This window comes from Poecilia latipinna, unplaced genomic scaffold (assembly GCF_001443285.1).
Source record: "Poecilia latipinna isolate Pla-1442-1.1 unplaced genomic scaffold, P_latipinna-1.0 Scaffold2736, whole genome shotgun sequence".
Classification (NCBI taxonomy): Eukaryota; Metazoa; Chordata; class Actinopteri; order Cyprinodontiformes; family Poeciliidae; genus Poecilia; species Poecilia latipinna.
In genome coordinates, this window is record NW_015115352.1 from 39876 (window position 1) to 65619 (window position 25744).

Consider the following 25744-nt stretch of genomic DNA (forward strand, 5'->3'; position numbering starts at 1 on the left):
ACCGCCAGCATCTCACCGATTAACATCTGTTTCACAAAATACACTTAGGATGCAAAACAGAGGAACAGCAAACTCAGAGGTGGGAAGAGAACCCCAAAATTATACTCAAGTCAGAGCAGAACTAAGTAAAAAGTCATCAGAGTAGATGATCAAATGATCAAATTATACTTAAAAATTACATCATCAAACAGACTAAATGTAAAGTTAAGTGCAAATTTTGGTATTTTAAAGACCAAAATGACAGTAATTCATATAAGTAACAAAAAAGAATTAGGCAAAAGAAAATGTTCCGTATCAGTTTCTTTTAATATAAAACTTATGAAACTTTGAAAAGTTTCATAAAACTGTGTGTATTTTTTAGTGCACTTTTAACACTAAAATTGTTATTTTCTTTAGCTGAAAGACATAAAAACAGTTTGTCACTGTTAGGAAGCTGTTTATCTCTTGAAACAGATTTCCAGAACATTAGTGGAGCTAAACACATCAGCATGGAGCCAGGCGTACCTTCTATAGGAGAGGAAAACAAAGAGACGATGACACCAACAGCTCCATCCAAGAAAACAGTGAGCCAGAGAAAAACCTTCTGCAGAGAAAACCTTTAAAAATAGAAATATTTAAAACACATGTCACCAACAGCAGCAAAGACTCCACTCAGAAAGCCAGAGGGACTTTCTGCATGAATGAAGCACAAAGAGAACACAGTTATCTGTTCCAATACACGAGAGAATATATTTATATCATAATATATAATATATAAAAATAAAAAATGGGAGCACACAGTAACGCATTTCCATTAATCATAGAATATTGCAAATTGAAATTACAAAAATAAATGTTCTTAAAGGAAACAAGCTAATTGAGAAAAGCTGGGAAGAGGTGGTTTTACAGCCGTATCCAAACACTTTTTTTACATCGTGAGTCACATGATCACCGGCCGGATGTTGCTACTGGCAGAAACAACGAAGAAGACGACAGGAAGTGACAAGAGGATGATGTTTGTTTTTTTCACTCCATCAGCGCTCTCACTGCATCGCAGTTTATAAAAGGTTTAATTCGTAACTCATCAGTAAAATGGCCGACTACAATTTCCACATACTAACCACTCCTTGGTAGGCGGGGCTTGTCACTCTAAAGCCTGAATAAGACACCAACGTCTCCTCTGATTGGCTGATAAATGATTAGCACCATAGCTAAGTTATGAATATATTTCATGTAACCTTTTACATCCGTCACTGCCATGATTTTTATTGGCTCATCACGTTCCCAGCTTATTCATGTGTGATTTTAATTTAATTTCTTATTTAATAGAAATACCATAATTGCGAAATTGTCTTTTTTTTTTTTTTTGCATTAGCAGAATATAGACAAACGCAGCTAATTAGCAATAGCGCCAAAGGAAATGCAGGTAAACACGACGGCACTGAGGCAGAGATGCTTCTATGAAACAGAAAACAAGCAACACAGAGAAAGTAGCACCAAATCGGTACCAGGAGAGTTTACTGTAAGGAAAAATTAGAGTTACTGGCAGAAATATCTTTGTCACCAGACCCGTTCAGGAAATAGACCGAGCCAGAACTCGGCTATGGCGGTGATAAAAGTTTCTGCCGCAGAGACTTAAAGCTTTAGATTTTACTTTTTAAGATTTCATCCACTTTAACATTCTCTATCAACCTCATGCTACAGGGAGTTTCCCCCAAATATCAAGGCTCGCCTTCAAATCAATAAATCAAATTAAAAATGAGATGAAAGAGACGAGCAGCTTGTCTCGTTTCATCCCATATTCTGAGCTCTGCAGGTACAACAGCTGCTCTTTCTTTATGCAACTCTGGAACATTTTGCAGAAACGGTGGATGTGTAGAAAGGGACTTCTTACTGATGAGCCGGCAGGGATCTGGCATGAAAACCCCGGATGACAAGGCCGAGCCGCCCACCTCACCGATCCATCAGCGCTCATTTTACAGCTCCCACCTCCAGATCGATGCGCCGCTGTCACTGTGTGCTGTACATGTGATGTATGGCGCTGCCTTCAATCAGACTGACAAAGCTTCACAGGAGTCAATAAAGTGAACAGAAAACTGTTGATGAATGCAAGGTTACGCTGTGAGATGTATCTGCCTTCAGAGGCGGAGAGCCTGAAGTATTAATGCTCCGTTTCTGTTGTTTTCTTATTGTAACAGCACCAAGAAATCAAGCAGATAAGAGCGGCTCCAGGCTGTGGTTTGACTTTGGGAAGAAAAAGAACCCAATAAATACTTAACTGTCCAAATAAAAAGATCCTCCAACTCCATCCTGAGAGCTGAAATATAAAAATAAGACAAGATGTGAGCAGGGAAACAGGATGAGAGATGAACAAAATGCTTTAATAGAAACCTGCCTGCCAAATAAAACTGTAAGGAGGGTGAATTAACCAACAAACTCAACTGAAATTTCAGTCAAGTGCAAAATTCTCATAACAAATTCTTTAATTTCCAACAGTTAAAATGGTAGCTAACAAGTTTGATAAGCTAGCTTCTCCACCAATCAGCTGTAGTTGAGGTGCATCAGCAACATTCACACAGCAGGTTTGATCAGTTTTTGCAGAAATAGAATAATTTCTGTTTGTGGTCAATCATGGTACTACTTAAATGTGACTGCAATCATCTTCTTTGGGGACAGTTTCCGATCTCAAAGCGAACCACAGGCTCAGAAGAAGAACGTAGATGACGTCACACAGCAGCGTTCTGCTTACGGCAGAAATAATGGCTGCCGAAAACAGCCAGATGTCCAACAGTGGAACTGTTGATTTGCATAACTACACTAACATCTCTGCTACTGCTGAAGCTTCACTAAAACTGAAAGCCGTCAAAGTATTTGGTTACTGTTAGGAAGCTGCTTAACTGTTAAAACATATTTCCAGAAAGTTAACAGACACGTCAGCATGGAGCCAGGCGTACTTTCTATATGAAAGAAAACCAGAAGAGTCGCCTGGTTTCTTCTGGTGCAGAATGATGATGGCAGAGACCTGAAGGTCGTATAAAATGCAACATGACCGATCAGACTGCAGATGCTTTTAGTCCCATATGAAAGTGGAACAGAAAGAGTTGATTTGGGATTTATTACACGTTTGAAAAGAGTTCCAAACATGTTGCCAAGCAACAAATATTAGTTTGGACTGAAATAGAGAACAAGAATCTGAACGGCAACTTTAATTAGAAAACACATCAAAATATTTGTCTCCAGGTTTTTGTGCTGCAGAGTTTCCTTAATCCACCAGAATAAAGCTGCAACTCATAAAGAGCTGCAGTCACCCTCTGCTGCCCCCACAAACACATCCACACATATTTGGGAGTGTTGTTGGGCAGACGCCATGTTGGAGATTTCCCACCGGATGGATCAGGCCATCTGCGTTTTTTCTCCTTCGCCCCGTCTTTGTTTGCAGCCTGAATTAAATAGCTGCACCAGCAGGTAGATCACGACGTCCGAGTTAACACGGCTCACTGCAGCAGCAGGTAACGCAATACGACCCCAGGCTGAACATCATCAACACACCCCTGCAAAGCGCTCACACACACAGCTCCGAACCCATCTCATCGTGTGAAGTGAAGATAATAAACAACAAGAACTCCAGGCTGGAGCGTTTTTACAAGTTTGGGGAGTTTTTTGGGAACACACTGTTGAAGAGTGTGAAGGAAAACTCTTCTAAGATGCTATTTATTTACACAGGAATTAAATAAAACTTCTTTTTCTGACATTAATGTATTCATCACATTTCACTCACATTTCAATAATGAAATGTAGATATTTTTGTGCTTTGCTCTTATTTTAATCAGTCAAATCATCTTCTTCCATAGGAAATTTATAAAAATGCACTAATATACGAACAAGATGACTGTCAGCTATTTTTAACTCTTTTTCTTTCATTTTACTTTAATTTGCTGCTTTGTTTACATGATATTTCAACATTTACTTAGAAAACCAATAAAAAGCAGCACAAATGTAACAAATGCACTTTTATTTTTTGTCAAGTTAAATATTTACGAGATATTTTTGAGGTGCAGCAGGAACTGGTCCTCAGTTCTGTTAAATCTGGGATGCAGCTCTGAAACAAAAAGATACGGACTTTCATTCATATTCCATATTTGAACACGGACCTTCCCCTTGTGCCTGTTTTCCTTCTCACTCAGAGGAGAACCAAAGGAGGAACAAAAAATATCCAATAGAATAGTAAAATGTAGCATTGTTTATTTTCCAGATGCGTTGTGCCGTTCTAAATCATAATGAAGTAACTATGTTACCTTCAGTGGTCATAGAAATGTTGTATCTATCAGATATTACTTAAAATAAATTTGATTTTGGGATTTAATGCCTTGAAATTGGGCCTCTGTCTCTTTAAAAACTCCTGTCCTTCCTGAAACTCGGTCTCCAGGAAGCCATCACAACATGGCTCCTCTATTAACGTTTTACCAGCGTTGCTCTGAGAAGCGGCTCCGTTAATGAGCTCAGCTTTCAGGTGTTTGCTAACTGCTGGTGGCTAGGCTGAACATTTTGACTTATCCACTTGCAGCTTTGGCATCCTTGAAGATGAGGCAAAAAAAATCATGGGATTTGAAAACTGGTTAGCCTGCTGTCTGTGACCTTCTGCAGCAAAAACTGTAACAATAATTTAAAAAAAAAACTGAACAGAATGAAAAATTTGAACCAAACAGAACATAAAGATATCTACACAGCACCAGGAGACTTTTCTGATCCCACTGAGACTCCAATTACACAAGAAAAGGGCTAAAAAATGGATTTCCATGAAACTACAGTTTCCATTTGTCTTGGAAACTGTAGTTTCCAAGACAAATGAATCCCTCCTTTTAAGAATAATCACATTGCGCCAATGCTAAGGAAGTCTTTTTGAAACTTCTTTGGAAAATGTTCACATTATGTCCTTATGAACGAGTCATGTTGTGGTTCATTCCTGCGTTTAGGAGCCTTTTTATTCCTGAATGGAACAAAAACTAGCAAAATAATTTTTAAAAAGTGAATCTATAGAACAACTCTGGCTGTTAGGAAGGAAAATATATAAAAATGAGGCTTGACTGATGACTTTTACAAAACATTTTGTGTAATTATTTGCACTTTCTCTCATTTCTTTGCATGACAGCAGTGTTTCCCATGTTTGATGACTCCAACCCATCGGATGAAGTCAACAGCAAAGTCGAATCCCTCCAGCTGTTCCTGATCCTATTAACTTAAACAGTCATTAAAATGAAGAAATGCAGCCTGAAAACGCTCACGCGCGCTCACTGCATTCCCCAGAGGACATTACGTAACAAAATAAACCCTAACCTTATTCTAAACAAACCTAATCCTCATTCATTTCATTAGCAATGCTAATACCCGACTGGCTTCAGAACAAGTCTGAAGAGTGACGACAGCGTCTGTTTCTGACAATCACTGCCTCTACAAGTGAAAACATCTGTAACTTTACATAACTATAACTTTATAGCGTCTTAGTTTTTAAGATTCTTTGTAAATAAAAAGCTCTTTATTTCTGCCTCAAAGCAACAAGAGACTCTAAAATCATCAATTTATTTTATCAGACAGGAAAATTTGCTGCAGGAGGCGTCAAAAACAGGGGTGTTCAAAGTGTGGTGCGGGGGCCTCTTGGGCCCTTTGGATTGATTTTGTGCGGTCCCAACTGCAACCGAGACTTTTTATCTCGGGATGAAATTGTTACCAACATAATTTTACTGCAATGGAAAATGTTCATTACAACAGAAAATATTCATGTTTTTATTACCAAACTTTTGTAATTAGTTGAACCAGAGACTTTTACTGAACCAAATCAGATCTAATTAATTTATTAAGCTTGGATAAATATATCAAGAATATTGAAAGAAAGTGACCAAATCCTGATTTATAACTGTGAATTAATTCGTTTGATTGATTGAAAAATAAACTGAAAACTAGATTCCTTTCTTTTGAAAGAGTAGAAAAAAATATTTTTTCACTTTGGGATCTATGATGAATAAAATCTATTTCATACAAAAAAAATAATCTGACTGCTTTATTTGCTTAATTTTAAGTTATTTGTGTGTTTTTTTATTTTATTTTCTTGGCTCAGACGTGTTGATGTGATGATTAAATTATGTTTCTGGAGTAAACTTCCTCCATAACCTCAAAAATTTACAAGAAAAAAAACTCAGAAAATTTCTAGTAAAACTCTGACATTTCTGTGTTTCAAAAGTCAGAAATGTTGACATTAGACTCAGAAATTTTCTAGGATTATACCAAAAGAATTTACTTTTGGTGCTTTAAATTTTCCTTGTTTTTTTTTAAACTTCAGGGATTAATCTAAAGAGTTTTTTGCTGATTTTTTTTCTATATACACTGATCTTATTAAGTCATCATAAAAGACAAAAGAGAAAACTTACAACTGCAGAAATCTGACGACGCTCCATTTCAGTGTCTTTTTCTGAGGTTTTCGTGTCGTTTCCATCAGTGGTTCTTGGTGCAGCGCCCCCACAGGCCAGGAGGGGAACAGGTTTCGCAAAGGGTTTGGCAGGTTTGACTCAGTGAACCACAGCATAAGGAAATGCAACAAATGCTGCCGTTTTGGTCCCAAATTGAATCATATCGATTATGAAAACTGCTTGAAGCTCATTAGTTGTTACTTTGCTGGCTAACGAAAATTTAATCAGTGTTTTTAGAAACTTATCTAGAAAAGATCAGTTTCCAAACATTCTGGAAATAACTAAAGGAAATAATCTGTAGTCAGCCTCACATTCCCACATAAATGCTGCCAGTGTTATCTTGAAAAGGGGGGAGCTATTTGTGCTCCAGCAAACAGAACAGATTTAACAACCTCTTGGATCATAACAGCAGACAGCTCTTTAATAATTCATTAGTCATTAACTTCACTCTCAGAACAGTTGCAGATTCTGCTTAGCTTTGGGTTTAACTGAGTTTATCACATTATTGGGCTCAAACACTCAGTATAGAGAGCTGCAGCTTCTCTGATTCACCTGGGAAGGTCAGATTGATGCCTAAATTTATTGCCTACTGTGGCATATTTATACTGCATCTAAATCTAAAAACACATTTTGTTCAACCATTGCTGACTTTTTTGTAATATTGAATAAAATCCAGCTAGCTGCTCCTTGTTTCTTAACATTTCCCTGCAGCATAATGTTTGCACTAGTTTATTTCCGTAAATGTTGTCCATATTTTCTGGCGGTAGCCGCCAGTAACCTGCAGGTTATTCAGCCCGCTGCTGAAATGTTTCCCCTCCTGCTAATCAAACATTTGGTCTGTATCGGCATCCAGCAGCCGCTCATATCAGCACCCAAACCTAAATCACTTCCACTCAGAAGGTCACCTCCACGTTTTTCACCCATTTTATAGGCTCCGTTTTAAAAAAAAATACAGAATAACTCATTATTCTGCAAATAAAGTTTTTAAGATGTGAAATGAAGCTGGAATAAATATATAAACTCATTCATTCATTCATTCATTCATTCCTCCATCTCTTGTTTCCTTCCTTCCTTTAAATGAACATAAATGACTAATAATTCTTGTAACTTGTGTCTGGAAGTTTATCAGTGATCGTGTGAATTGACTCCACACGTCTCTCTCTCTCCCTCTCTCTCTCTCTCTCTGTCGTCATGGCGGCTCTTCTGCTCTCTGACTGTAAATCACGTCCGTCATGATTTAATTTCACACCTGCTCAGACGAGCTGCTTCTCAGGTGAAATGGGACTCCGGTGTCAGAACCTGACGCTCCGTCTTGTCTCTGCCCACTCGGACTTGATTCATGCGTTCAGCCTGAAGGTCATCTGAAGATCTGACCCCTTCTCTCAGCTGAAACTGGAACAGAGCCGGTGGGCCGCGTGTGAAACGTAAACCAGCTGCAGGATCTCCTGATGTTTCAGACTTTCATCAGGTGTTAAAGCTGCAGTATGTTGTTTACAGGTGAGAAGTGGAACAAAACGCATCTTTCTAAACAGTATTGTTTTATGGAATACATCTGAAATATTTGAAAGAAAATGTAGCGTGGGGAGCTAAAATACCTCAACGCAACACTACTTGACGCTAAAGCAAAGCAGCCAATCCAAAAGCGTCATTTATTTTCCTTGGCGCTGATTGGCTGAACCCCAAAGAGTAAAAATATGGAAAATTGTAGATGTTAGCTTCTGCAGTATCAATTAAAGTGTATTAATGTTTGGTGTTCTGAGAGGATCTAAAGCATGAATGGATTTTATTTGTAGGTAGACGTTAACTCCCGCTAATACCGAGGGTCCAATGTGTAACAATTTGACAAACTATAGAAAGAAGTGAAAATGTTATGCAGTTTTAGCATCGCCAAATTCCTCTTATAATCTTTAATTGGTAGGTTAATCAGCCTTTAAGTTGATTCAAAATAAATCTCTTTCTTATATGTAGTAGAAAATTCTTCAAGGAAGACCTGGAGATTTATTTATTTATTTATTTATAAATTTATATATAAATTTATTTGCTTTTTAATTGAAAAATAAATGTATTTATTTATTTTCAACAGGAAGTTTCATCCTGAAAACTTTTATGTAGAAACATAAAACATATTTGAATTCACAATTGGTCCATCAAAATTTCTCTTTTGACTAAAACCCCAATGTTTTCAATCCACTAGATTTTAATCTATTATCACAGCGAGGCACAAACCAATTAGGCATGTTTCTGGTTTATCCCGTCGATTTGCCTCGCTAAACTTTCACGGATCAGCGCGCCTGATGAAGGGAAGGAGGGTGAAGTTTGGACAGAAAGGCTGAAGTTGTAAATCTGCATCCTCGCCTCTGTGCGGGCGGAGAGTCGGCCTTTACGGCGGAGGACGGCTGACTGATGGCCGCCGCCTGGCAGAGCGGGAGGAAAGGAAGGGGACGGATGTACGCTCCGTCTTTTCTCACTTTCAGCTGACAGAACCGAAATCCTCAATCTAAAGGCAACTCTTTTACTTCCTGAACAGAAACTAAACGCGACTTCTGTTGTTTCTGAACAGGCGTCGAAGGAAACCTGCAAATGATTTAAACCAGATGCAGATCTTCTACTTGTGTTATAGGGTTGCCACCCATTCCTAAAATACAGAATTGCCCCGTATTTGGCTGTTAAATGTTGCGATTTGTTCCATATTTCTATACATGTTTGACAGTTTGGATAACCTGACTTCATATGAAGCTATAAGAATGAAGGAAAACATGCCAACCAATGTCATTTTAACCAAAATATGAAAAAAGTACTAAAATTGTAACTAAAGCAAAACAATATTACACTAATGATTACTAATAAAAACTACCAAATACTCTATAACACTCACTGAATTAGACAAAGAGCCACCACCAAATAAAACTCAAGATATATACCTTACATAAACACATAAAAATGCTTTTGGCTCTAATGGAACCCCATATTTTGCACTTCTTGAGGTCATTTTTGTCCGATTAAAACCGATCTTACTGATTTGCAACATTTCGGCCCTGTGTTTTGTGGATTTCCACGGCTGTCTGTCAGTTAAACTGAGTCTTCTTAGTGGAGGAGTCGTTGGCTCTTTAATCCTTTGAGCCTGAATTGAAATTCAGCGGGGCCCCTCCGCCTCGGGGCCGGATCTGATTCAGAACCCGGAGCCTCCGCAGTGACTCCTGGTCATCCCTCTCTTCTGAGCGCCCATCTCTCATGTGCCAGGATTAGTTTGGCGTTGACTTGGACCTTGTTATTTAAAACCTCGTCCTCACTTTCTAACAACATCCAGCGACCTGATCCACGGAAGAAGGAAAAGTCCAATTTCTGAGTTATTTTACTTTGTAATGAAGGTGTCAGGAGGGATGTGAAAGGGAGGAAACCTACCATAAATTTGCACCTGTAGGAAGCGTCTGCATGTCCGTGCCGGTCCGGCTGCTTTGTGACTTTATGTTTTATTCAGCTTCTTTTCTTTCTGCTTCCAGCTTTCTGACGATGAATCTTTGGCAGCTAAAGGAAGACAGAAAGTTTTTCCATCCTGATGTTTAAAAACGCTTTTCATTCAGGTTTATTTTGTCATACTCAAAGAAATAAGTCATTGACTTATAATCTTTTTCTTTTCAACAGGTTTCACATCATTTTGTTAAGTGAAAGCAAAACATATATATTAATCTGCCTTTATGAATTTATGTTTAACTAACATAAATTCATAAATTAACTGGCTACTTCAAGTCACTTCAGACAAGAGTTAAATCAACTAACTAAAACTTGTTAGTTTAACAAAGCAAACACTCTTTTATTGAACTTATTTTACATTTTTTCACTCAGCGTAAACAAATTACATTACTTGATTTCCACCAACTGATAAGTTTATTAATACGTTTTTTCTAGTTAACTAAATTCAAGTTTGTCAACAGGTTTCACACAAGTGAAATGAGTAGGTTTAATGTAATTTTATCTTCTTTATCTATCACAGATCTTAAATATAATATTCTTTTGACCAAGTTAACAAGAACATCAACTGACAAAAACTTTCAAATGTCTCAACATTAGTAAGTTACTGAACTTATGAATCAACTAAAAAAGTCTAATAAAAATTCATCCTGATTAAATAAATCTGATTTTGTTGTCTCACTAAAATGTAATTAACTACAAAGCACCCCCAAATTAAATCTGGTATCTTATTAAATATTATGATCCTGGGTGTTTTGGTTTTGCTTTTTTATTATTATTTGCTGTGTTTTAAGTTTTCAGTTCATTTCTCTGAGATAATTATCTTTAGAAAGCAGTTGGCTGGTATTATATTATTCACCTTTCGTTCTCCTTCACACCTGGTCCAAATCCCCCTGATTAGCTCAGCTGCATCCAATGAAGAGACCCGCATGCGCAGAAGACGAACCATGACGTCACACAGCAACGCTTTGTTTACGGAAGTAACAATGGGCGCGCGGTTTACGAATCTATTTTTAGTTATTCAGAGCTGACAGCCTTGTCAGAAGATTATAACAAAATGAAGTAAACAAACAAACAAAAATTATTATTAAGTTAAAAAAGGGAACAGTAACGGCCTTTAGCGTAGTGTTGACTGCAGCTTCCGGCGAGAAATCTGTGGATGTGGAGTCAGGAAAGGTAAGATTATGCTGTGGTTTCCATTTAAATGTGTGCAAATCTTTGTCTATTTTCTGCCAAACTCGAACAAACACAATTTCGTTTTTACGTCGTGTTTTCATTAAATAAGAAATTAAATATGAATGAAATATGCGTGAATAATCTTGTTCACGCAGTAAGTCATTAAAAACCATGGATGAAACAGTTATGAGGTTACATGCAGCCATCTCAACTCAGCCATCAGAGGAGACGACGGGACTTGGAGCAAAAGCCACTTATGCTTTGGGGAGGCTACTTTTGGGAAAATTGGTGCAGAATTATGACGCATGTCTTGCGTCGATTACGTAAAAGTTGGATAAAATGTTACAGCACCTTTCAGATATTTTGCAATCAATTGGACACAGAATTCCATATATAATGTGGCGCAAATCAGATTTATTTTCTGGTGAAAAGATCGGATTTGGGATGTTCAGACCTCCGGTCAGATATGGGTCACATTCAGGCCAAGAAAGTGAAAAATCCAGTTTAAACCAGTCAGAAAAAATATTTTCTGAATTAAAGCATAACTTAATTTAAATTAGCTTCTGTTCAATAATCTTGAAGTTAAACCAATAAAAATCTAGATCCAAATAAAATCCATTAAACATTGCAGCAGTCCAGCTAAATAACATTTTACATAGAATTTAAATCTGCTCTGATAATGTCCTGCTAATCCATTTAAAGTTTTGTTGAATCATCTAGTCAAACACAAGGAGAGTCAAATGGCGTTTAATTAGACTAAAACTGAAACAAACATGATTTTTATGAACTTGTAATTGAAACGAAGCGTTTCTTTGTCTGGTCCTGATTTCTGGTAAACCTTTACTTCCTTATCTGAAAATCTGAGTCTGGCAGACAGCTGATTGGTCAGTTTCAATTATAACTTCCTGTCCTTATCGGCCCTCAGAGAGCAGGACAGATTCATTAGTAAATCTTTTTGTGTCTGTTTGTGCTCAGAGAGACGCGTCTCAGAGCCAGGTTTGCAGCGGAGAGATTAAACGACGCCTCGGAGGTTGGAGGAGAAGAATGTGTGTTTGCATGAAGGATCGATGGCTAATCCCAAACTTAATCTGGTGTCTGTGCTTTACATCGTATCTGTCCTCACTCTCTGCTGCCAGCTGAGGGGAACAAGATCGTTTGTGTCTGACAAAAAGCCGCGGTGATTCAGGAGCTGATGCTCCTGCTGGAGCCGAGGAAGACCAAGAGGAAGGCTTATCTCAGACTGGAAAACATCTACAGAAACAAAAACAGACGCAGCTGCTGGGAGGGATAATGACTTAAAAAGTTTCACTCAAACTGTTGGAAAGGCTGGATGCTCTTCAGCTTAACTGCACTGACAGAGAAAGGCAGCTGTTGATGTTGAATTATGATTTTCTTTTGTTGAAATCAGATTTTTTTTAATCCTGCAGGATCAGAATTAGACCAGGAAATTATTTGAACTAGATGCAGATCTTCAACTTCTATTTTGTAGAAACTAAAACATCAAAACACACAGCTATAGCTACTGGTGGGACAAGATTAAGATTTTTAATTGGAGGGTCTGTAATTAATTGAAAACTACATCGACAAAATGGGCAACATTCTGAATTCAAAAACCCTCAAACCTGCAGTATGTAACTTTTATGAAGAAAATTATTTTATATATTTGTTAAAACTGTCAACAAACTGAGTTTGTTATAAGTCATATAATCTCCTCCACTTTCTCCCTGAGTTGCATTTCTGCACCGCTCCATAACAACCAATCACATCCAGGAGGCGGTTCTTAATGCTGTTTATCATCCTCATGTACTCGCTCCTTTGTGGCTATGCTAAGAAGCCTGAGCATTCACAACATGCTATGCTAGCTGCAGCATAGCAGAGAGCAAAGGAGGAGGGTGATTGACAGCGCTAAGACCCGCCTCCTGGCTCTGACTGGTTGTTTCCAGTTAGCACTGGGAGAAGGCAGAGGAGATAAATTTTTGTCACCGATTGTGTTTCATACTAAACTGTCAAATATAAAGACAATTTTAACAAAAAATGTTTTACATAAGTTACATACTGCAGCTTAACAACAACATATGAGCTCCACAGCATTTATTGTTTTTAATTTGTTGTTTAGGTGATTTAATCATCATATTAGAGCAAAGTTCAGCTTTCCAGAGGTTCAGGAAGCTCTGGTCATCCATGGAGCTTCTTTTGAAACGTGGATGCTAACATTAACGTTAGCTGCTGCATGTTTAGCACTAAGATGATGTTTTAGGTTTCACTGATATGTTTACTCCTTTTAGCGGGACTCGAACACAACAGTAGTCTTTTTCCAATCAAATCAAATTTTGAAGCAGATATTAATCCCCAGTGAAACTTTCATCGCTGCTGTTAGCGGATGCTGCTTGTGCGTCAAATTTACAGGCGCACAAGAAACGTGCAACAAAGGTTCCACCTCCGGATTTTTGTAAGTAAAATACAAAATGAATTGTGTTAACATTTTTAGCACGCATTACTATCTATTTCATTAAATTAACTCGTTAAAGTTCCACTCAGGGTTTTGTTGGAGGACTTGAAATCTTCACTTCAGACTCTAACATGCAGTTGTGTCACTCAAACTTCTCCTGACAGAATTATCTCAGAAAATCATTCAGTCTGTCCCTCCTGAGATCAAATCCTGAGCCAACGCTCCACTGCTCAGATTCATCCTCCCTCTCCTCCATCAGCGAGGAGGAATAACTCACCGGCAGCCCGCAGTAATATCAGCCTCCCTATTGATTACCGGGGTCGGCCTGGGAGAGATCGACTCCTGCAGAGATTGGAGGGACGCTCAGAGAGCTGCAGGAGAAAATGAACCGGAGAAATTATCCAGAAAGTCACATGCCACTTTGTTCCTGGAGCGCTCTTTTATTATTAAACGGAAAAATACAGATTGAATCAAGTTTATGGCAGCGAGAGGGACGGCGGCTGAAAAGCAGATAACAAAATGCACATCCTGACTCCTTCCTCCGACTGGAAGCACAACAGTGGGGATGTTTTTGGGTTTTATGGGTTTTCTCCACATCTTTCTTCTGTTTAACATGAAGGGGAAATGTTAAACTTCATGCTGGTTTTGGGAACCATCAACCCTTACGTTGCACAGAGTCTTAATTTCATTATTTTAAATAACAGATGAAGAAAAATATTTTTTGAACTCATCTCAGCTGCTATTTCTGAACCTTTTCTGCAGAATGTTTATATTTAAAATTCTGCGTGATTTTAAATATTTTTAACTTTTTAATTTTATTTTGTTTCTAAATATAATGAAAATCCAAACAAGCTCCAAGACGGCTTCGCATGCAGCACATTAATATTCTGTCATATTAGTCACTTTCTCTTAGAGAAACAAAAAATGTTTTCTGTTTTTTCCAACCATAGAAAACAAATTTAAAGTTTGTCATAAAAAGCGACAGCTGTTTCTGTCTCCGTCCTTCAGGCGGGGAGCGTCCGTCCTCCAGCTTCACCTTGGTTACATACGACCTCGCAACACATCACCGCAAAATTAATTAAATTAGAAAATAGATGTTCATTGGAACAGTGACCTCCACGTTGTATTTGCACTCATAAACTTACACACAGGACAAAACACACACTGTTGTTTCTCACCACCTAAATCAACTGATGATGAATTTGAACCTTTAGAAACTGAAACATTTTGTTTCTCTGATCCAACATTCAGGTTTTTGATGAATGAAGTTGGTTTTCCAAAGTTTTTCAGTTTTATCTGTGGTCGATAAATAATGACAGTGTGGATTCGTTTTGTTTTTGTCTCTTCAGATCAGATTGGAATCATTTCTGAAGTTCATAACCAAATCTTTCTTGTTAAAACTCAGAAATTATGTATTTTTCCAGAACTGATGTAGAGGAAATTTGGCCCAAGAATTTAACTGGATGGATGGATGGATGGATGGATGGTTGGTTGGCTGGTTGGTTGGATGGTTGGTTGGATGTGACATCTGACCTCAGAATAATTTCCCATCATGCCATTTTGCACATAAACAGTGAATTTCTCGCTTGCTGATGTTTTTTTCTGACTCTCTTCCTGTAATGAAGGTCGTGTAGGTTAATGACGGCCACATTAGCCTCAGTAGACCCCGGTTATTTTCTGACTTCTGCCTGAAATAACTCGATAAAAAACAGCTCAACCAGGCTGGACTGGACAAAAGGAAAACTTAATGGAGGAATATTGATGTTTTCTCTTTGTTTTTTTTCTGCCTCAGTGTAAAAACTCCTCAGTGAATTTAACCAACATCAAAATGAAAAGCAAATTATTTCACTCTGCCGCTTCCAAACAGAGTCAGACAGTCCGAGCAGTGAGCTTCAGCGATGGACCGGACTGTGAAGTGATTTATTTTAGGACAGTCACATCTGAGGTAAATAAAATCGATACAGAATCAAAATCAGCTTTTACTGAAGCACAACGACATTCGTTTCAGTGCAGCTCAGCCAAAGAAAAGACGAACAGACGTCTACCTCCGTCCTGGTAGACGGAGCCTGTCCACATGTAAAATACTTGGTTCAGTTTAATTCAAAAAGAAAAAAAAACTTGTGAATTCAGAGTGCAGAGATACTTTAAAGGCATTTTTTTTTTATTAATAGTTTTCAGATTTGTGATGTGGCGTTCAGGAACAATCCGATTCTTTTGAACAGTTCTTTAGCCTGAATGACAGGAAGCGAGTCTCAGTCTGCAGTAGCTATTATTATTATTCTATTAAAGTAAAAATATATTTATTTAATCCCTGAGTTTGGATGGATGGATGGATGGATGGATGGATGGATGGATGGATGGATGGATGGATGGATGGATGGATGGATGGACCATCTGTCCATCCATCATACTAAACAAACCTCTGTTTTAAAATAAATGCACCCCTGTCTGTGTTCTTCAGGTCTCCTCTAATCCCTATTACCTATTCACCTTTTTCAACAACACTTTTTCCTTCCTCTCAACTTTCCAATGTTTTTATTGGTCTCTAATGATATTAACATTTTCTAAGGTGATAAATTTTAGATTTTAATCAGCTTTAGATCACAATCATCAAAACTAAGAGAAATAAATCAATCTGTGTCATAATATACAAGCTTTTAATTTAAATGAGTGAAATAAATGAACTATTTAAAGATATTAAACTACATCCAGATGCATCCATTTGGCTGAAAATCGGTGTGTTTATTAGCTCTGTGCTGTTTCAGTGGAGTCATAGCTGCAGTCCTGAGCTCCTCCTGTCTTCTCTGGCTTCTGAAGGTGATATTCTGGTGAAATTCAGCGGCTTTTCTCTGCTGCGTGTCGCCGGTAATGAAACACCTCCCACTGCCTGCGGAGGATGAGCGCTCACACTTCCACTCCAACCTCGTGGGGCCGGTAATAAATAGGAGCCGATTCCTGGCTGAGAGGAGTCCCGGCCGCGCAGCGAAGCATCTGGTGGAGCTGAGAAACAGGTGGCGGAGCGCGACCCGGACCACCTGCCCGCTTTAACTTCCCTTTTATGGAGGAAACAGGCGACTCTCTGTTTGGGAATGTTCTCATCAGAGCCGTCACCCTGTGGAGGTTTTTATTAAAACACCTGTCCGGCTTTATCTGAGCATGCACAAGCATCACTTTCATCAAAGTGTTTCATTTTACACATAATTAATCCTTTAAGTCAATCAACCAGGTTTATTTGTATCAGCAACAATAAAAAACCCAAAAAAGTCTGAAAAACTTCAAATCTTACCAAGTATTTTTAGTCCAGTTCAGACATCTTGGCAAACTTGAAATAAGACAAACTATCTTAAAAGTAACTTTTCAGCAAAATATAGAGGCTTGTTTTAATTAAATTATTCTTTGAAAACGATGAAAAAGCTGCAGATTTAACTCATAATCAGACACTTTTCTCAGATTATAGATGATCTGTCAGTATAACGAGCACTTATTCTGTCAACATCAAGGAAAAGGAATTATTAAAACAACATTGTTTTTTTCCTATATTTTACCATTTGTGTTTATTTCTTGTGTTCAGTTGTAATTCTCATTGTTTGGGTTTTGGATTTGTTTTATTAGATTACTAGTTTTGTTTGACGTTCAGATTTTTTCCTGCACCAACTGTTAAATATTTCCTAATGTTCCTGATTTTCTTTGACTAGACCCTTTGGTGCCATTTTCTCCTGCATCTCGGTGTATTTAAACTCCCGGCTTTTCGTTTCTCTTTTTCTGCTCTGCCAGATCTCTGGCTGCCCGTTGGCTCCTCTAGTTTCTTCTGATTTGGATTGCAAGCTAATTATTTTTCCTTCATTAAAAAAAAACACATTTTCCTCCAGCTTTCTGCTTTTGGGCTTTATTTAAAACATCAGGACACATTTAGTGATTTCCTGACTGCAGGAGCTTTTAAACCCAGCTTTCTGAAAATGTAGTTTTACCATTTAATTTGAGAAATAAATTAAGGTTAAATTCATTTCTATCTTTTGCTTAGATCCAAATTTACGATGGCGTATTAGGGCCATGACTGTACATAAAAACAAGGAGCAAATTTCTGAAAGCAACTCAGAAATTTTGAGATTAATCTCCCCAGACTGGAATGCAGCTTAATTCTTTTGCCAATCTGAATAAATTTGTCTTCAGCTGCATTTTAATTTATATTTGGTTTTATGTCACATCTGTGTTCTTACTTTGTGAAGCACTTTGTGTTTTTCAAACTGCAAAAGGTGCAATATAAACATATTTTACTTTTTCAAGGAAAAAATCTGGAAATTTCTGAGTTTAAAAAAAGACAAAAATACACAGAAAATGAACTTATTTTCAGAAAAGTTTCTTGGGAAAACAAAATTTCAGATCTTAAAAAGTCAAAAGTTTGCTATTAAAAAAACAGAAATGTTGAGATTAATCTCAGAAATGTTATAGAAACAATGACATTTCAGAGGAAATTTCTGACTATTGAAACTCAAAAATTTCCAAGTGTTTTGTAGAAAATTTCTGAATATTCTGGCAGAAATGTCCTCCATTTTGGCCCTAAATCGTACAAATTGTCTCTGTTTGAGGATCTTAAATATTTAAATTTGACAAAAACAAAACCAAATCATATAAAACAAAGTTTTAACATCTATTAAAAGAGTGCAGTCCTTTATTTTGCTTTGTTGTGTAACTTTGTTCCATGACTGCCCCCCTCATGGCCTTCAGGTCCAAATCACACAGAACCCGACGGTTCTGCTGCCAACCTCCGCCGTCTGCTCCGGCTTCGTGACTGGCGTACGAACTAACAACCTGTGTGTGGAAACGCATACGTCCAGTAAAAGTGTGTGTGCAGCCTACAGTACGGTTAGCATGGATTACAGGTGTGTGTGTGTGTGTGTGTGTGTGTGTGTGTGTGTGTGTGCGTTTACATCTGTTGCGTTTGGCACCAGATGACAGAAGCGGCTCCTGTCGGTCACACCAGCAGGAAAGTGTCCAGAGATTCACAAAGAAACGCAGATTTTACTAAAGACATGCAAACGCTGGGAAGAAGCAGCAATAACTGGATATTTTTATCCTGTTCATGACATATTTTACAGTTTAATAGAAATTATCTAACAGGACTAAAAATATTCTAAAAGGCAGTGGCGCCCTTAAGTGGGGGAACAGCATCCAATTCATACAAAAGCATAAAGAGTCATGTTCTTCATTCAAAGTGAAGTAAAACCAAATAAATAAATGCATATAATAAATTGACTTATCAGTTACGCTGGAATATAACTGATAAGTCAATTTGTTTCAGGGACTTTATCTCTAAGAAGCACATTATATAGATTCACTGCACATAGAGATGTTTGAAAGATTTTATTTTTAACTGATGATTTTCCATTTATGAAAACATGACATTTATAGTTATTACATCAAAACATAAAAAACACATTTTTGAAACGGAAATGCAATTGTCATGTACTTTTAATCTGACAATGATTAATCAATTTTTAATTTTTCCATACAAGTAAAAAATACACAATACTGCCAAAGAACAAGGTAAAACTAGAACAGAAATGGAATATAATTAATCAAATATATTTATAGAAGGTGGTGTAACCCAAGCTGTGCTGTGAATATACAGTTAATATACAGTTTTCATTTATACAAATTGCTGTTTGCAGCCATGACACAGACAGCTTTTCTATTTTTTCCTCCACTGTCGTGTGATGCGAAGGGTGTTTTTGTTCTTTATATCATGGATAAACTTCATGTAGCTCTGATTTTATTACAGAAGCAGGAGCGGCGTTATTTATTTTCCTCAAAGTGTCGCAGCAGAGGAATGTGCGCCGCATCGACGGTCCACCTTAAATCATAGAAAGTGAAGCCCTGGCAGGCCAATTACTGCCTGTCCTTGTGAGTTTACTCGTCTACACAAAGTGAATCACGTTGCCACGTCAGCGCCAGCACCCTGAATAATTTCACTCCCTCTCTTCAGTTTTGTTAAAAATCTAAATGCTCATCAGGAATTTCTTTAAATATTGTTAAGCTTCCAGTCTATCACCTTTAAAACCACACATTTAATTTATCGCAAGAATATATTTTATTCTTGTGTTTTGTTCCTGAGGGATTTCTTCTCTGACAGTTTGAGCTTCACCAGTGGTGAACACGGCTAGCTAAAAAATTAGCTGTACGCTAATCATAAACAGTAGTTCTGCTGGCGCTAAAGTGCTACACCAGAATTGCATGAATATGAACATCTATCTACTTGAAGAGTTGATGACCAAAACTTCAACACAGATGCTGAATTTTACTCAACTGAAATTTTACAAAACAGTCAAAAAATTACAACTTTAGAAATTTAGGAGAAGCTAAGTGCACTAAATGTATTCAAAGTTAGAAAAAATGCTAAAGAGCTGAACAAAAAATTAGCTCCACTATCAGCAGTCCAGCTAACAGTGGAGCTAATGAAGTGCTTTGCGAGCTGATAAAGTGCCTGTCAGCGAGCCATAGATAAAACGTGTTTAAGTTCTGTCATTGGGTTTCCTAAAAGGTCCACAGTTAATTACGAACCAGGAAACACTTTCACCTTTATGTGCCTCCAGGTGTTTGGAGTCAGAGTAAATGTAGCTGCCAGTCCGGCTAGCTGCAGCCTCCTGCACATTGTTGTCCCTTTTGTGTCCGATATGTCATCGTTTTGAGCAGCAGCCCTGGACCCGCTGCCACCGGGGCGACGGTAAATGTCAGCATCGCTGTCCAGGGCTGAGCGCCCTGAAGGAAAACAGAGGACATTCTGTATGTTTGCTGATGAACAGAACCTCCAGAGGTTCTGCTAATGGATCTAAAATACTGAAAGCACAACCCATCTACTGGAGGACACTCAGGAGAAACGTCACACAGCAGAATTATGATGAGTTATGTGCTTCATTGTAAAGATGACCTGTTGTGCTTCCTTGAACAGGTAAGGATGAACTGAACCCTCCTGCGAGCAAGTAGTTTCTAGATGATAAATCAAAATCAAAACACTTGTCTTTTCCAGCAGCCATTATGCAACAGTAAAATAAGCTGACGGAACATGCTGGAGCTCAGCTTTGGTTGCTAGGTGACGGGGCAGAACTCTGCTGGGGTTGCTAGGTAACAACAAAGTGTCTGTTGAAGTTTTGGACTCGGCACATTTTCCAGACTCCAAAAATCATAAACTTATTGCCAACAAAGCGGCTGGGTGTTTGTTTGTTGTTTTTTTTAAGTGCTTGGTCTGTTTTTAGAATCAGTTGAGACCCAAATGGAAACACAAAAATGTGCCAAGTGTAAATTTATCACAATAGGGTCCCTTTAATGGTGGTCAAAGTGAGGCCCCAGGGCCATTTGTGGCCCCTGTAATGATTTTTGAGAATCCCCCTGACCAAAATTCATGAATAAATCTAATGACTTCCTACAAAACTAGGACTTTAAGTTAAAATCTACTTACAAGAACGTTTGATGCAACACAAGGCGATCCTATTTTCCGAGCTTTCTGGCTTCCTTCTGTTGTCATGGCAACTAGGACCATCCTGGTGCAACCAAATCTGCTTTTATTTGCTGTATTAAAACTTGACTGAATGCAGGAAATCTTCTCAAACGAAGTCTGACCGAGATATTGTTTTTATTGCTGAGAATAGATTGTTTTTGTTTTTTCCAGTTTTCTTCAATAATAAGTAAACTATATGTCTATTATTTAATAAGGAAACAATTTGAAGTTTCTTATTTATGATCCCGTGTCTATAAAATAAGTATTTCTTTATCTGTTTGGGTAATAAATAGTTTACAGATGTTATCTGAATGCTTATTCTGTTTACCAGGTGATCTGAAATGTTTAGTATAACAACCGTAGATAAAATGGTGAACAGATCTGACTCACTATTTGGCAAGAAGCTGGTAGATTTTCACTTTTTCACCCTTAATTAACACATAATAAACAGTTATTATTGATTTATACAGTGTTTAGAGATGAGTTAATAACATATCTATGAACATGTTGTACCATTTGTTTAATGAAAAAAGTTCATGCTTAGTTTACTGTTGAGTAGGGAATAAAAACACAACATTTTGCTGATTTTAGTTTTTAAAAAAGAGATTTTTTTGTACTTGTGAGCTAATCAGTGAGTCTGACTAGTAGGAATTTCTGTGGCTTCTTTCCAGAGTGGGACTGATTTAGATGAGACACTCTCCGTAACATTCATCACAGCGCTTTATGAGCTTGTTTTTGTTTCGCTCCTCTGACTGCGACCAAACTTGTTTAAAAGTTTAACAGAGAAATCTGCCTGCAGCAGCAACACCATCTGCCGTCTGCACCTGGCGTCCAAGTCGTCCGCTGAGTCTGCAATCAAATTAACAACACACTCCAAGACTGCAGCTGTTTTCAAACAACATCCCTCTGTTTCTGTCTGCCGACCCCAGCAGACGCACAATCTGAGCTGGCCAAGGCGCAGCGAGCATCTGGGACTCGGATCGGACCGATTATTCTGCCCGACTCATCTTCTGTGAAAGAGACGGGAAGAAAGGGAAACACCTAGAGAGATCAGTTTCTAGGAAACACATTGAAATGTTTGTGCTTGAAAAGTTGTAGATGTGCAAGAAAATCTCAGAATTTTGTGATAAATTTCACTTGTAAATTTCTGAGTTCAAAGTCAAACATTTGCAAAGAAAAAACATTTTGAGATTAATCTCAGACATTTCCTGAAGTAAATGTGGAAATTTTCTGAGCTCATGAAGTCAAAAATCTTTGACTTTTGGAAATTTTCTGAGTTTGAAAAGTTTTGTTTCTTTGTTTGTTTCTTTGCTCAGTTTTTTTCGAAGTTTTCAAGAAAATATGTGAAATTAATTGAAACATTTCTGAGATTTGTTTCTTGCACGTCTACGACTTTTTGAGCTCAGAAATTTCAGTGTTTTTTCTGGAGGGTTTTTGCTGCTAGTCTGAAAATGTATTGTCTTTTTTGATGAAAAGTTCTTTTATGTCCAAAGTGGCCCAGGAGCCACTTGTGGCATTTGGATTGATTTTGTGCCAACTACAGTTCAAATTAGATCTACAGACGCAGATGGAAAGTTTTAATTTGTAAGCAGAGTAAAATAATTGAACATTATTTTCCTATAAAGTCTGTCTTTTTTAACCAAGCTTTAACAAAAGGTGAAACATTTTCATCGACTTTGCTGCATCTGAATCAGTTTTTATTCTTTCTTGACTTGGTTAAATGTAACTAGCACTTTTATGGGATGTTTACATTTGTAAAAAAATTACAGGGATGAAAAAAGTCCAGTTCCAAATTAATAATATTGACATTTTTAATCTAATTCAGTGGATATACACAACAATTATTCTATGAAAAGAACTAAAAAAAAAACTGCTAAAATTGCTTTTGTTATCAAATCTTTAAAAACACTGAAAAAAGAGAACAGGTGATCCAACTTAAAAAAAATAGTTAATTTGTTACAAATAATGAAATTACATTTATCCAGATATTTATTAAAGTTGTCATGTTAAACATAAACAAATCAAATTTAGTTAAATTACATGAAAGTAATTAAAAAGCTGCATTTGGTTCAGAGTCTCTGTTTTTTTTCCTGAGTTGTGAGTAAAACCTGAAGTAATCCTGTAAACATTTAATTTTATTTTTTTACATGATGTCATATAATTATCACTCATAAATCTGGTTTATGCTAACCTCCGGACTGGGAACGTTACATTTTCTCCAAACGCTGAGTCGGTGGTAAAACGTTCACGCATCTGACATGTGAGCAGAAATCCAGAGTTAAATGTAATTAAACTGCGACGCCTCATGTCTGTTGAACATGCAGTATTTCTGTCTGCTGCATGGAGCCATTAGCATGCAGCACAGCGCCGCTCCAGTCTGATTGCTGGTTGGTTTGCTCCGACTTTGGCTGCAGCCTGGATTGTATAAGGTTCAGACATTTATGTTCTCCTGCACAGATATTTACTGTGCAGATTCTTGCTAGCAAAGCTTAAAAGTTCTGCTTCTGACATGTATTTTATTTTATTTTTTTTTTGTTTATGCTTTAAAGGCGCCTCTGGTTCATTTTATGCACCAATGCTTATCATGGGAAAACATGTTTGGATCATAAACTGTTTTTAAATAGTGAATGAATATATTTTAACGCTGGTATCAAAGTTATAGCCCAAATAACTTTAAATGAAAAACATTAAAACTGTTTTTTCCCTCCGCCCTGCAGACCCACCGAGACATTCAGCATGAAGCTCAGAATATTATCTAAGCATAAATACAATAACTTAACATAATTTACAACTCTAGAATAATTTTTGTGTTCCAACTTTGAATTGAATTCACCTTGGATAGAGAACTGGAAACGAGTCGTCATTGGGTAATAGATGGCCAAATCTATAGATAATCAATTATCTTCCATCTGATTCGTCAGACATGAATCCTGTAGGAAACTGAAGACAAAATGTTTCCACAGCGAAGATAAAATCAACTCCTGGTTTCCAGTTTCACTGCTGAACCTGGCTGTCATCATGTTCTGTTGTTTTCCTAATAAAAACCCAGATTCATGTCGGGCACCACAGGTTCTGCTAAATATTCATCCATCAGACTATAAAGTAATTAAATGTTGAGCAGAAACCTGCCAGACTGCTTCACGGATGTTTTTTATTAATAATTCATAAAACGGTGGGACAGATTTATCCCAGAGGAAAGTTCCTGAACAAAACAGATTTTAGTTAATAAGTGATTAATGTGAGACCTGAGCTGCTTGGTTAAAGAGTGAAACACTGCAATAACTGCAGACTTTATTAAACCTGGAAAACACACCATGATTTCCATTCATTCAATAGGCATGGCCGTATCTAGAGGGGGGCCGGAGGAGGGGAGGCCCCTCTCCTTTAAGGCTTGACTCTTTATGGATCGTTTCTTTTAAGTTGAATCATTTTCAATAAACAGGAATTGAATTCAGATGTAAAACTAAATTATATTTCACCAACACAAAATTAAACATTTATTTTTATTTCAAAAGAAATCTTGAAAACAACTGTTTTGTTGCTCACTAAAGTTACATTTTTCTATTTGATTTAGATGATTATGAGTTCTTTAAATTATTAATAAGCTTCATCAAATAAACAAAAACAGGTTTGCTATCACTAAAAAGTAAATATTTGCGTGTTTAACTTTCTGGTACTTTCCAAAATCTTTATGAAATTTAGTTTTCAAATCTTTCTGGAAATTTGCCAGGAACTTTCCAGAACTTCCCAGGTGTTTCCTGGAACGTTGGTGGAACTTACCAGGTACTTTCCTCAATCTTTTCTGAAACGTTTGAGGTACTTTCCTGAACCATAAGAGGTACTTTAAACTGCATTATGGAATTTACCCACAGCCTTCCTGAAAACCTTCTAGTACTGGTACTTTCTGAAATGCTTACTGAGCTTACCAGGTAGTTTCCTAATTGTTTTGGGAATTTACCAGGAAGTTTTTAGAACATACCAGGTGCTTTCATGAAACGACCCAGGTACCTCTGAGAAATTACCAGATATTTTCTTAAAACTTTCATGAAATTTGCTAGGTACTTTTCAGAACTTACCAGGAGGTTTTCTGAAACTTCCAAAAATCTTAGCAGGTACTTCAGGCTCATGACATTTATGGAAAACTTGCCTGGAAATGTTCTGGCTCTGATACTTTCTAAACTGTTCATGGGACTTAACGGGGAGTTTCCAAATGTTTTTGTGAAATTTACCTAGCACTTTCCAGAATTTCCCAAATTTTGAATCCTAGGTGTTTCCTAGAACTTTAGTGGATTTTACCGAGTGCATTCTCAAACTTGAGATACTTTCCAGAACTTACCTGGGTACTTTCCTGATATTTTTTATGTAACTTATCAAGTACGTAGCGTGCTATCATGGATTTTAACCACAACTTCCCTGGGAATCTTCTGGTACTTTCTAAACTGTTCATGAAACATACCAGGTAGTTTTCAAACATTTCTGGGAATTTACCAAGAACTTTCCAGAATTTTCCAGGCGTTTCCTGGAGCCTACGTGGAAATGACCTTCTATTTAATTTCCTTTTGTAAATGAATATTTAAGAAAGTTTCAGAGTGAATCTGAATTTGCTGACTGCTTGCAGGGAAATAATTGGTAAAACCTTTTCAACCCAAATATAAAACCTGAAGGAGGAACTCGGTTGTTACCGTTTTCTGCAGATTTCTCATTTAAGCTGCAGCAGCT

General features: G+C 37.4%; 1 long non-coding RNA gene across 2 annotated transcripts; it reads left to right on the forward strand.

Annotated features, from left to right (window-relative positions):
* The first annotated feature begins 10869 nt into the window (after positions 1-10869).
* On the forward strand, positions 10870-18697 carry LOC106938972 (uncharacterized). Of its 2 annotated transcripts, XR_001422731.1 has the most exons (3): positions 10870-11084; positions 12060-15478; positions 18259-18697. It is a non-coding gene; the product is annotated as an uncharacterized LOC106938972 (long non-coding RNA). The 2 variants fall into 2 exon arrangements; XR_001422730.1 differs by lacking the exon at positions 18259-18697 and having other exon boundaries at positions 12060-15640.
* Positions 18698-25744: the final 7047 nt, after the last annotated feature.